Source organism: Mastigoproctus giganteus, chromosome 10 (assembly GCF_048544385.1).
Source record: "Mastigoproctus giganteus isolate SK-2022 chromosome 10, ASM4854438v1, whole genome shotgun sequence".
NCBI classification, from domain to species: domain Eukaryota; kingdom Metazoa; phylum Arthropoda; class Arachnida; order Uropygi; family Thelyphonidae; genus Mastigoproctus; species Mastigoproctus giganteus.
In genome coordinates this window covers 86,222,320-86,236,314 of record NC_143584.1, presented here as the reverse complement: position 1 = coordinate 86,236,314, position 13,995 = coordinate 86,222,320, and the positions used below count along the sequence as shown (strand labels likewise).

The 13,995-nt window shown below is 38.0% G+C and overlaps 1 protein-coding gene across 1 annotated transcript in view; it reads left to right on the top strand.

Annotated features, from left to right (window-relative positions):
• The first annotated feature begins 2,255 nt into the window (after window positions 1–2,255).
• The window catches only part of LOC150079134 (hemocyte protein-glutamine gamma-glutamyltransferase-like), a 166,250-nt gene continuing 154,510 nt past the window's right edge, over window positions 2,256–13,995 (top strand). Inside the window, exon 1 of the mRNA XM_090382484.1 lies at window positions 2,256–2,312. The gene's annotated coding sequence lies outside the window, so the exon portion shown is untranslated. The remainder of the gene's footprint in view (window positions 2,313–13,995) is intronic.

Sequence of the window (13,995 nt, the reverse complement as noted above, 5' to 3'; positions counted from 1 at the left end):
GGAAGCTAGGCACCAGCGAGGTAATCTGATCTAGGTGTATAAGGCCTTGAATGGTTTGAGCAGGCTCAATGCTGACGGGATACTTCAACTTGCTCAGATTAAGAACCTGATAAGGCATAGATTCAAATTGAGGAAAGACAATTGTAGAATAGATGTGCGGAAGGTTGCCTTTCGCCAGCGGGTAGTTTGTTGTGGAAGTTGATAATTTAAATAAATTTAAGGCTGAATAAAGGGATGGAGTGACCGGATTGGTGAAATGGGATGGGGTTCTTTTTGGCTGATGCTGTATAAGCTTGCTCTCTTTCATCATATGCCTCAATTAATGCTAAATGCAAAAATGCTAACAACCACCACATGAACCATTAGGGGGCTACGTGTCAAAAGGGTTGTCTGCTACATCCGCTGTCGGATGTAGCTATGCTGTAACCAAATACTGTATATGAAACTTTCTATGCGGAAATGAACTCAAATAGCGGAACTGTTTTAAAGAGAGTTTTTGATTGCATACTATGATGTTGCAATGGAAATTTTGCTAATGGGTTTTTCTGAATTCGTTTCGAAATTTAAACTAAGCTTTAACTTTATTAACGACGATTTTAGCATATATATATATATATATATATATATATATATATTTGTGCATTGCCACACCTCTACCAGGTGTGGCAAAGCAGGTGGGATGCCGCTACACTGGGTAGGGCAACATATAAATTTGTCTCCAACATCAAGAGTCTAGACACAAGGCAAAAGTCCCTGGTTTACTCCAGAAATCAATGTCACATACTTAATTACAGACATGGACCCTTTAACCAAAAATTACATTAAAAAAAAAAAAATTCTGTTTATACTCCGGCACGACAACCAAGTCAGTAGATTTTACAATAATTCGTCAATATAAATAGTAGTCACGGGCCACTCAAGGAACGCAAGCTACGCACTCTCACACCTGACCACTCGGCTACGTCAGGCCTAAAATCCTTTGGACTGGCTGAGAGCCCATAGTGTACTTGTGGAGAAGATGGGAGCATGCCTTACACTCCTGTCCCTACTTACATTCAAAAAGTATTCACTATAAGAGACATCAGACAAAATGTGCAAACGCAGTCAATTCCAGCTACCAAGCAATCAGCAAGGCTACAACAGAACTAATGAATAACCACTTCTTACCTGAAGGGTGGCAATTTCCAGCAGAGCAGAACTTACAATAGCCAGCGAAACCCAGCACTAGCCAACATTTTTATTTATATTAATTTTTTAAATTTATTTTATTTCATTTTTTTTAAATTTCCATTCATTATTTTTTTTAAATTTCCATTAATTTTCCTTTCACTTTCTTTTATTTTTTATTTCTTATCTATTTAATTTTATTTATTTTCTATTTATTTCATTTTACTTTTTGTCTTTTCTTTATTATTATATATATTTTTTTTTATTAACATTTTTCAGTGGGTCCTACCCGGGAAGCTCTGGCAACCACGGGGACGGCCTGGTCAACGTAACGATTCCAGACTCCCTGGCCCGGCTCCCCGTGCCATGGACGGCAACTAGAAGTCTGTGGTGCTCCACGAGCCTCTACAACTTGAGGCCAGAAGAACAACTGAACCAGATATTGCATGACATTAACAACGCATCACTCACGCTTTCTGGCATTTATAGGAAACTGTATCTCAACACAAAAGAACTGATAGGGGAGTGGTAGCCAACCACCGGTGCCGCTTGACTCTTAACACTATGTCTGCTATAGACACTCTCAGTTAGGGACATTTCAGAGATCGTTAATGAGGGAAGACTACACTGGAGGATATGTGAGATGCTGCCAATGTGCCTTGGATTACCCACCCTGGTTTATAAAAGACGTCTAATTTCAATTTTTCATTTGACCTGTCACATTCTGTAGATACAATGTACGAAACTCAATCAAAAATTGAACTAAATAACAGAAACTGAAACACACCCAATCTAAATAAAAAAAAAAAAAAAGAGCTTTCCATTATTTTTGTAATATTGCAGCTACGCAATCCATAATCACTGTAAATGGCAAGTTAAGTAACCATCATTACATTATCACGTGAGCGCATGCACGTTTAATGCTGGATTGCGTAGAAACTGAAGGTGTTGTTATGTCCGGTAAGCCTTCTGGCGGGACCTCTTGCAGTCACGTGACTGTGTGGCGCACGTGCGTTGGTGGGCAACGGCTTCCTTTATAAAGCTGCTCTTGTTTTGGCCAGGCTAATCACACTGAGTAAAACCGAGCGTGCATTTTGTATTAATTCTTCTGCGTATCTTTTCACAGTTATTGTATGCGTCCATCGGTAAGTTAATCGTTTAATAGAAAAAATAGCTTTAAAATACTGTATTATGAGTAATATTTAATTATATATATATATATATTCATTTATTTATTTATTTATTTGTTTATTTAAATTGACTTTCAGAAATAACAGGACAGACCTCAAACGCAATATGTGCCAATATATTATTTAAATATTCGCGGATCGATTTGCAATACAACTTTTAGAAAAATGCAATAACAAGTTGTAAAATAAAATTTGTATTATACTATGTATATAAAGTGCTTTGCGCCTTAGTCTAATTTGTATTATATTAATAAGCATTAGTTGTAAAATAATAAAATACTGAATTCATTAAAATTCACAATAAGAAAAAAAGTGTAGTTGATAATAAATATAGTAGGTCCAATTACATGTATCCTATTAAATTATGGATTTTCAAAATTTTTCATGAACAGTACCACACTTTAACGAATAACTTTAACGAAGTTGTCTGAATACTATTTAGCGTTGTACTATAAATTAAAATATTGCAATACTTTATTCCACGTATTGTGTCGATTACAAAGAGTTTGAAATTTTTTCATGAAATTTTGGTGACAGTAGAAACTGACTAAAGCTTATTCAAAGTCTGAAGAACTATTGAATACTCTCGCTGAAGGTTCGACTTACATTCTATGGATACCTAACATGCTTGGGAGGCTAATGGTGAGGCAAATCTTGGCTACTTCGCAATGAAAATATTTTATGTGATAGTAAATACCATCAGACTGAGGTAATTATGTTTCCATACAGACGAAAAGCCTGGTTCTTCGCTATCCCCGAAGTACATTATATTTGGATTCGTTAAGACGAGAGTGTACTGTATTTGGGTTGCAAAGAAATTAAAACGCAAGATAATTATTGTTATTGTTTTGCGTGCGTCAGCATCTTAGGCCATACTGCGCACATGCGTATTTAAGGCCCAATCTGCATGTTGTGTGGGCTAATAAAACCGGAAATAACTCACGGAGAAAACCCTAGTCCCTTCGCATGAGATCAGATGACTACATCAATAGCTGAAGAAACTTTAAGAATTCTTCCCGTTTACGACGGGATTCAAACCTAGACCTCTACAAACGAGTAACAGGTAATACGGGATCAATCTCTATTCGTCTAACACTTTTAACATAATAAAACTGGACTAAATTTACCATAACCAACCCAGAAGTTTATACCAGAAAGTATTATTAAGACCAGGCTTTGAATCAGGTCGATGATGGGATTCGAAGCCGAGTATGTTCCAGCCAGTGTAAGGAGTACGGTGATTACAAACCATTGTTCTACCGCAAAAACCAATTTTTTTTTACTGATTCTCAGCTTGTCTACTATTATATTATTCGAGGAAAGAAAGGTGTATTGCTTTCGTTTTTCCCTTTACTTGCACTTATTTGGCATTCTCTCTCTCTCTCTCTCTCTCTCTCTCTCTCTCTCTCTCTCTCTCTCTCTCTCTCTCTCTCTCTCTCTCTCTCCACTTGCAGGAAAGGACAAATCACCAAATGCATATGCTTCAAAATTACCAAATTTACTTAACTTTAATTGGTCTTGAGCTTACCCCGATCAAATCAGCGCAACCAGTAGTGACTAAAAAGAGAAAGAAAAACAACACAGATATCCGAATAGGCGACATACTATTCAAGAAGGTTTCCTGTTGTTTTCTGTATTTATCAATAATATTGATGAAGGAATATCAGGCTTTCGGGATCTAGAAAAGTTGGGCGGATGGGGTGAGAAATGGCAATTGAAGTTTAACATTGATAAACGCGATGTACTGCATATGGGTAGCAGTAACCCCAGAATAACGTACCAACTGTGTGGTACTACACTCAGGGTAGTGCAAAATGAGAAAGACTTGGTAATTGTGCAGTCAGATATGAAGTCTCCGAGTAATGCAGACAGACTGCCAGATCAGCTAATAGAGTTTTGTCAATGATATACAACTTTGCTAGCAGGAATAAGGAGGTGAATATCTCATTGTATAAGGCAATGGTCAGGCCACATCTTGAGTACTGCATACAGGTCTGGAGGCCTCATCTTAGGAAGGCTGTAGAGCTGCTAGAACGAATACAGAGAAGGGCAACGAGATTGGTGAGTGGAACAAAGGGGGTGCTCTTACCCAGAAAAGCTTCAGTTTTGCAAATTGCAGCGTCTCGAGAATAAGTACCTGCGAAGTGATCTGATTGAGGTGTTTAAGGCTTTGAATGGATTGAGCAAGTTCAATGCTGAAGGATTCTTCCTCTTGCTCATAATGAGGAGGCACGAATTCAAATTGAGAAAGGACGGTTGCAGAATAGATATGCGGAAGTTTGCCTTTAGCCAACGAGTGGTTGATTGTTGGAACACACTTCTATTTCTTGTGGAAGTTGGTAGTTTAAATAAATTCAAGGAAGAACTAGACGAACTATTGGAAGGAATGAACAGATGAAATGGGGAGGGTGTTTTTTCTTTTTCTTTTTTTTTTTTTTTTTTTTTTTTTGGATAATCCATATAAGCTTGCTTATACAGCATTGTTTGCCATTGCTAATGCTGATTTCCTGGTTCATTCACTTTTGTGTCAATATTTAAACAAGGACATGGAGGGGTTTTTTTTTTTTTTTTTTGATTTGGTAGTTGTTGGCGCATCGGCTTCTGTGGCCATATTGCACCTCCCAAGGTTTTTGCAGTACTTTGATCCAAGCCCGAGGCGAGAATCGAACCCGCGACCTTTGGGTTGCCGGGCAGGTACTTTATCCACTCGGCTAGCCCGGTCGGCCCATGGAGGGGGGGAGACGAGTCTGGAATCTCGCAGGGTTGTGTGTACTACATCTTATTCTAATAGCCTGTCACCATCTTATATTCAGAATACAGTAAACAGGTTATCTTTTGGGAATATAAAACACATATTCTCCCTTGTGCCTTTGTTTAAAAATTGGAAAGTGAATGAAGCAAGAAATTATCATTGCATCTTTATTCGCACTGTTAAATTATCTCTTTTCCCATTTTTAAACAAGAGCAGAGGTGGGATATTCATCGCATTCTAAATACTGTATAGTGAATATATTACTCAGACAATCCTGCGGGGATAGCAGATATAATCCTCCTATGCCATTGTTTAAAAATCGGATTGGTTTGTTTGGATTTTATTGGCGCATCAGCAACTAGGGCTATAATGCGTCTTAAAAATCGGAATGGAGATAATCGGACTGTGAGTAAAGGGAAGCAATGATAATTTTCTGCTTCTTCACTTACTTTTTCGATTATTATACAAGAGTATAGAGAAGAACATTTTTATTATATTCGAAGCGCCTAAAAACAGCATTAGTATCAGTACTGGCAAATGATGCAAAAAATAAAGCTTATAAAAAGCATCAGCCAGAAAAGAAAAAAAAAAAAAAAAAAACCACCACTCCCAATTCCCATAGCACCTGTCCATCTGCTTCAAAAATTTGTTCAAACCACCCACTTCCAAAACAACAAAAAAATTTCTTCCACCAAACAACCACCCGCTGGCTGATTCGGCACATCTATCCTGCAACCATGCTTCGTCAATTTCAATTTAGAATTTTTTACGGAAAGGAATGCCAGATGTTTCTCTAACTGTACAGAGAGATAAATTATTTTGTGATAATAGAGAAGAAAATAGAAAAGAAATTGTTGATCCTAAATATTAAAAAGGAGCCTGGGGTGAATGGGATCTCTCCAATTATATAAAGGAAGGCAGCAAAGAAGGTAGGCAAATCCCCTTAGCCATAATTATGAGAGAATCTCTGGATGAGAAGATAAAAGAAGGTACAGTACTTGTTGACATTAGACGTGAAGGTCTGTAGATTGCAAATTTTAGGTAATAGGTGTGGTGGCAGGTTGTTCCAGAAAACGGAAGATGAACAATAAATGAGGAAGAAGAAAAGTTGGTTCTTTGAGTTTGAAAGTGGATAGTAAAATGATGCTGACTAGTTGCGGCACGTGTTCGGACTTGTTTGGAAGACAAAAAAAGAATTATAGAAGTCAATTCAGAAAAGCAGTGCCCATGGATCTGTAGAAAAGGAATGATCAGAAGTAGAAAGCCTACGAGACAGAGAGGGAAGAGATGGGCCATTAACTAACCTAACTGGTCCGTTTTGAATGAAGTCTAGAAGCCTGAGAGAGGTTATGAAGGAACAGTCTCATATGTGGGAACAATATCCCATGGTAACACGGATTTGAAAGTTGTTAAGAGTGAGTAGCTGTTTAGAAGAAAAGTAATACCAGAGCGAAAGAGAAAACCCAGTTTTTTAGTCGCAGAAGAAGAAATATTAGTGATGTGCTTATGCCAAGAGAAAGAGAGATTATAAATCAGGGTAATCCGTAATAGAGATATGAGATCATGAAATCTCGGTGTCATCGAAGATAAGCATAGGAGCAGAAGTATCTTTTTGCGAGATATGAGACAGGACTGAGTTTTAGAAAGATTGAAATTAACTATGGTATCTTTACTCTACTGAAGAATCGCAAGATATCAGCATTTAAGGAATTGGTAGTGGATAATCGAGAAGTTGAATCTATTTGTGCAGGGCAAGTTTTCTCAAATTGGAAGGTGGAATGCAATGTGCTATCCTGAGCAAACTATGGATAGCATTTCCAGTCAATGGAAGAAGGTCATTAAAGTGCAGGAGGAAAAGTGTGGGAGAAAGAACTGAACCGTGGAGAACATCAGCATTAGTGCAGAAGATAGAAGATAGAGAGCTGTCAACCGTCACCAGCAGTGAGAGGTAGGCGCATTATAGCCAAAGTAGCTTATGCGCCATCAAACCCCCATATCAACAACAACAAAAGCAGTGAGAGGTCAGAGAGAGAAAAACTTAATTATTTAAGTTAATTAATTACATTCCTGGTTTGTTGAAAATATATACTGTAAGAAGGCCATTTATGAGTTACACTGGTTAATATATAAATAGAGAGGGAACACAAAACTGTATATGTGGGGAGATCCAAATATGTAATTATAAATTTTTATTTTCACAAAAGAAAATGGTAAAGTTTTCTGAGAATATCGGTAGAAGACAGAAAGCCGTCTACCATCACTTGGAGTGAGAAGTCAGAAAGAAAGGTGGATAGCCAATTACAAAAAACGGTTGTGAATCCATAAGATGAAAGTTTATTTGAGAGACCTTTATGGCAAACGTACAAAAGCCTTTTAAATGTTAAGAGCAACTGCTTGAAGTTTCACTAAACTTTTCCATTGAATTTGTCCACAGATGAGTAACATAAGCCAGTATATCACCAGTTAATCAACACTGACTAAATCCATACTGGCGTTCATTAATCAGATGAAGGTTTCTAGATAGCTTAAGAATTGGTGGTTAATGGATTTCTCCATTATGTTAGAAAGAGTAGAAGTAAGTGCAATGAACGATAATTGAATGGAAAGGATCTGTCACCCTTTTTACGAACTGGCTAGACGTGAGCAAATATCCAAGCAGAAGTATGGAAAACACCAGTGGAATAGGAAAGTGCAAAAAAGCGACACAGAACAGGAGTAAGTCCGAGCACAGATTTTTGGAATAAGTGGAGAAATACCATCAGGACCGGGAGCTTTCTTGGAATCCAGATTTTCCAAAATTCTTCTGATATCCTTTTGACGGAAGATCATAGGAGGCACTGAGTAAGTATACCGAGAATGGTAGGAGATGGTTTACAAAGATCGTCAATACAAGAGTTAGAATAAAAGTAGGATGCAAGAAGGTCAGCTTTATCTTTAACTGAGATAAATAAATAAATAAATTTTCTGTTTATACTCCGGCACGACAACCAAGTCAGTAGAGTTTACAATAAATCGTCAATACAAATATTCATCGTATTTAGTAGTCACGGGCTTGAACCCCGGTGCACTCAAGGAACGCGTGCTATGCACTCTCGCTCCTGACCACTGGGCTACGTCATGGATATAGAACTATCAGGTTTTAAAAGAGGTGCAAGTACAGATGGGCAAAAGTTGCGGCCAACATCTTTGGCAAGCGACCAGAATGCTCCACTACAGTTTGAACAAGAAGCAAGTTTTCTGCTCTTAGCATATTCAGAATCTAGTCTGGATTGATTAATAACCGATTTATAATTACCGCGAGTTTTTAGGCAGGAAATTAGCCTGGGGATTTAGATGCAAGCAAATTGGGATATGTGACGTTCTTTTCTTGAACAGCTTTAGCATATTTATTGGAAAAGCAAGATTGATAAAAAGTACGAGATTTCAAGGTGGAGTGTGGAATAAACGATTTCATCCCTACAAGGATAATTTCACTGACACGATCTGAGCAAACATTGACGTCAGAAGATTTAAAACAATAATCCAAAGGAAAAGAAGAATAGAAATCTCGCAGGTCATCCCATTTTGCATTCTTGTGATGCCAAACAACAGGAGGCTGAGAATAGCCACGAGAGAAGGACTCCATTGGAGAAGAGACCATCATTAATTTGTCATCTGGTGTGCCTAGAAGACCACTCAACTCGACCGTGTACTTGAAAGTGTTGTTTGTGAGAAAAAGATCAAGAGTGTTTGTTAGCTGAGTGGTTAGCATAAGTGAATATTCTGGTAGGTAAATGAACAATCTTTGTGAGAGGTCATTATTAATTGCAAAAGCCTCATCGCCTCTACGCTGACCGTATGGCAAGAAAATGGAAGTCAGCTGGAGTTGTGAACATTAAAATCACCAGACAAAATTACCTCACTATTAAGATAGCTGGACTGGAGAAAGTCAAGTTTCAAAGAAAGGAAGTGAAAAGGTAGAGAGATTTTAAGACGAGAAGATTGAAAAGGGGAAATTAAAAATTATTACGTCTCTGAGGGGAATATCAGACAGACACATGTACAAGTATCGATGTGATTTATATGGACTCCTCTAGACTAAAACTAAACTCTCCAGGCCGACCGGGCTAGCCGAGTGGGTAAAGTACCTGCCCGGCAACCCAAAGGTCGCGGGTTCGATTCTCGCCTCGGGCTTGGATCAAAGTACTGCAAAAACCTTGGGAGGTGCAATATGGCCACAGAAGCCGATGCGCCAACAACTACCAAATCAAAAAAAAAAAAAAAAAACTCTCCAGCTACGAATTAATAAGCCATTTTTGGATTAGTCATATGATTGCTCACAGATCGCTCATATCAGATAATTTATAACGAAGATATTCCCGTGAATTAACTTTTTTACAGGAGTTCCCTAAGGATTATCGTTAGGTCCTCTTCTTCTTGAACGATTTCATAAATATCCCTAGACCAGAAGTTGTAAAACTCTTATTATATTCTGATATTGAGTATTACAGCTCTGATTCATACTATCTAATGAGACTAATTTTATAACTCCTGTACTTACTGATTACATTGAACTTCAAACCGTTCTATAATCCTTTTATCACCGGACCAAGCTTAACAATCTACAAATAAATACTGACACGTGCAAAGTGTTATTTTACAAAGATCCTAGTAAGAAAGTCATTCAGTTTAGTTACAGTGTCGAACACCAAGAGTTATCAATCACAAATGGGATATAGGCGATAAGTTTTCTAACAATTACTCATTCTCACCTCACACAGACTAGATTTACAAACAAACATACAGGAGACTAGGTTTTATTAAATGTTATTCTTCCTCTTTTAGCAATACTAGTTTAATGAAAATTTTATTTACTGCTCTGGTGTTAGGCGCCTCCGTAGCCAGGTGGGAAGGAGCAGCAGTGCGTAGCACACGCTTCTTGATTAGACAGCGGTTCGAGCCCGTCACCACCAAATACTAAGGATGCGGAAAGGTCAGGGAATGACCACCGCATATCCCAGAGCAATATGGCCTTAGTTGCTAATGCTTCTAAAAACCAAATAACAAACAAACAAACTACTCTGGTGCTTCCTCTACTGGAATATGAGATATACACACAACTTATCTGTAACGGTTTGTAATCTGCATGATTCTTCGCACACCAAAGGGTTCGAAGATTTTGCCATTCTACACGATTTCTCATTCGAAGATGAGAGATTTATACACACAACTGCCAAAAAATACGAACCTTTGTATTAAGACAGTCAGACAAATGTGCAAATAAATGCAAACAGGTGCAAAGAAAACTGTGACATGAGATGGTGTGTTGCCTCGTTGAGTATAAAGACTGCACAGTAATCTGAAGCCAAAATGGGGGGGAAAAAAGTGATTTATCAAACTTTCAAAAAGGTCTTATCATGGGTGCACGTTTAGCAGGAGGCACGATTCAAGAAACGAAAGACATAACTGGTTTCTCTAAAGCATTCACCTTAAAGGTTTTTTATGACTGGAAAGCAAGCAGTTCTTCCACATCTCAAAGGCATAAATGTGGGAGAAAAACAATACTTCAAGAGCGAAGCAGTCGTACTCTAAGAATGATTGTACGGAATAATGATTGTACAAGACATCCAGTGTGCAGCAAATAACATATGAATTCAACAAGCTCAGAATTGTCCTATTTCAACCCGTACCATGCGCAGGGAATTAAAGAAATTGATAATCGCAGTCGCCTGCCTATTCGGAGATCACTTGTTTCAAAGAAAAACAGAAAAATCCACTTATAATGATGCCCATAACGTTGTGATTTGACAGTGGAACAATAAAAGAAAGTCATGCGGTCAGACGAATCAAGGTACACTTTGTTTTGCACTTATGGTAGACAGAGTGGCGAGAACCTTACGAAGCGATGGACCCTGTTCGCCTTTTAAGACAATTCAAGCATCTGGAGGTGGTACCATGATAAGGGGGAATGTTTTGTTTGCACGGACCGGGTCCGTTGATACCGGTAGAAGGATACACTGGATTTGGATTATAACAATTTTTGAGCGCCATACAAATAAAAAGCTGACTAAAATTAGTAAATACTCTGTTCATATTATAAAAAGGAAATAATACTTGAGAGTTTATAATGAGCACTTTGTTGTAAACTAAATGGAAAAATTTTACCAGTACCTGTGCATATTATCCTGAGGATAATATGTACAGAAGGAACTTAACGTCCATGTTCTCCGCGGCAATGTACTGATTTCGCCACTTTTCACTAATTGAAGAGGTCTGGGTTCGATTCCCGTCTTTGACTGGAGGAATTTCTAAAGTCCTCTTCAATCGAAGATCTAGTTAGCCACCCTCAGGCAGTGGAAGTACGGTTTTCCCGATGAGTTATTGCGGATTTTTCAGCTCGCATTACATGCAGATCTGCTCATGAACACCCACTTCTATAGACACAATACATACAGCGGTACAATAGATCTACCTAAGTCGTTGGTGCGCCTACAACATTAACATGCATGACATTACCGATGCATATGAAACTAGAACGACGTTGCGGCATCCATTTCGAGCAATTATTCTACATAATTTTGCGTTTTAGCTGCTAGCGCGAATGATAGACAACCCAACAACTTTGTCTTCAAATTAGAAATTCAAATTAAATTCATTAAATTCTAATGCTTTCGAAATCGCCTTGCCTTTCACCTTCGAACCTACGGAGCTCTTTGTCGTCGCTTCAGAATCGTTCCTCTTCACTTCACGAGTCTCTTTTTGTCTACAATATCATAAACTCTATTATCGATTCTCCATCTCTTCTTGGAGAAATACCTTTCAGAATATCCAGCTTGAATTCTCGTTATAAAACTACAGTAATTTCTCACTGCATTCCTCTGTTCCGTTTGGTATTCAATAATCGCAATACTGATTTCACCCTTAAACCTATGTATAAGAAATTGCTCTTTACTGTTTTGTTAATCTAAATTTTGTATATATTTTAATACTAGTGACTGCTTTGTATTGATTCTCTGTTTTTACCATTATCTAGAGTATTTGTGCCCTGCAGGTGAGAATTTGTAAATAAATAAATATTTTTTTATAGTGAAAATGGCATTGGTGGACGGGTGCCGGTTTATTTTCCTTTGCGTGCCACTGGTTCGCTATTGCTGGTCTAGGGTATAGAATTTAACTGTTAAAACTTTATTAAAACGTTATTAAAATATAATTGAGTATTAAATAAATTTATTCATATTTTTAGGAAGCCATGCAAGACATATTTTAGGAATTCCTGTGTCGTTTCAACAACAACAATGCTGGGTTGCGGAAACTGTTGTACTGCAGTTGCTGGTTAGGCTTAACACAGATATTTAAAAATAGACCAAATACATTTTTTATAATTGTTTGCATCCAAAACATCCCTACCAACTACTCAAGCAAAACTGAAGGTGGGGGGGGGAGTATTCAAATTAAAAGGAATCCAAAGTACATTATTTTAACAACGCACCTTGGAGACACTTGGAGACTAAGATTAACTTCAAAAATTGATTGCATTTAAAGTTAATTATGAAAATTTAATGAAAAGTACCGAATCAGCACCCTTGGTTTCAAAAGTGGGAAGCCGGTTTGAAATTTTGCTGGAGGGTACAAGTTGTGATTTGTCCTTTGTAAAATCATCTAGTTTCACCTCTGTAGAATCGCCTACATGTAGTTTCATTTCTATAGAATCCCATTCTCATTCCTGTTTTACAGAGATGGCGGCAGCATTTTTGTTATAAAAATTAACTTGTCTTCTTATGTTATGAAATGACAGATATTAATTTTAATCTCTTACCAGTGTGATGATCACCGGAAAATAGAAAGTTGGAGAGGAAGTTTGGGGGGAGGGAGTAGGCTGAGTAATATTCGCATCGCAAAGCCTCACGTCTTCACCCCCCTCACCCCCAGACGTCTAAACTTTGTCGTTTCCTGTAAGGAATATACTTATTTCGTTACATCATCATGTGTAGCCAGGCGCACTTGCATCATCGTCTCTTAAAATCAGTTACTGTTAAACGGAAGTTAAGCCTCCGAAATTTTAATTTGTTTTTATGACTTCAGATACCGGTTTCCAAAATGATTATGAGGTTAGGTCACAAATTCTCAAGTATAGCCAACAAACACTGGCAATTACGAAACGAAAACAAGTATTATTTGTGACAATATCAGTCGATAAGGTGCTAGTGGTGCTTCATGGCATTAGTTGCCTTGGTTTAAGCCAAGGAAACTAAGGTCGTAAAGAATCGGTATATGTGCCTGTAATTACGAGCATTCTTTGGTCTGTTAGCTTGTTCAATGGACGAAAATCCAGAGTTTCGGTAGATAAAAACCATGCAGCGCTCTCTCTCACTACCGACTAACTCAGCCAAGTCCTGTAAAAGTCAAAAAAAAAAAAAAAATTCCATCAGTTGACATCGCTATTCAAATGCTATCGGTATAAGAATTACTACTTACAGCAGCTGGCTAATTGTGACCCATGAGCAAAGATCGAATATTTTGCCCTTCACCGCTTAATAAATAAATGTTCTTTATTGCTATACAAGAAAAGGGGACATGTATATACTTGTAATCCCCACCATCACAGCCGCGCCGAAGTATTCTTGCGCTTGTATGCAAATAATTTTTTGGCGCCCCTACTTTTTCGTGAACTTTGAAACCTGCCATTCCAACGCTTTCAAAACTGTGGTGAATTAGCATTAGTAGAGGGACACGATGCAAGAAGTCTGCGCAGTAGCACAGTGGTATCGTCACCGTCCTCCCCACACAAGGTGGAAAAGGCCCGGGTTCGAATCCCAATCGATGACTCCAGAAACTTTTATGGGCTTTTTTTCACACCGTGGCTGAGTTAGTCGGTCTCGGGCGTAGATAGCAAGGTTTTCTTCCCCG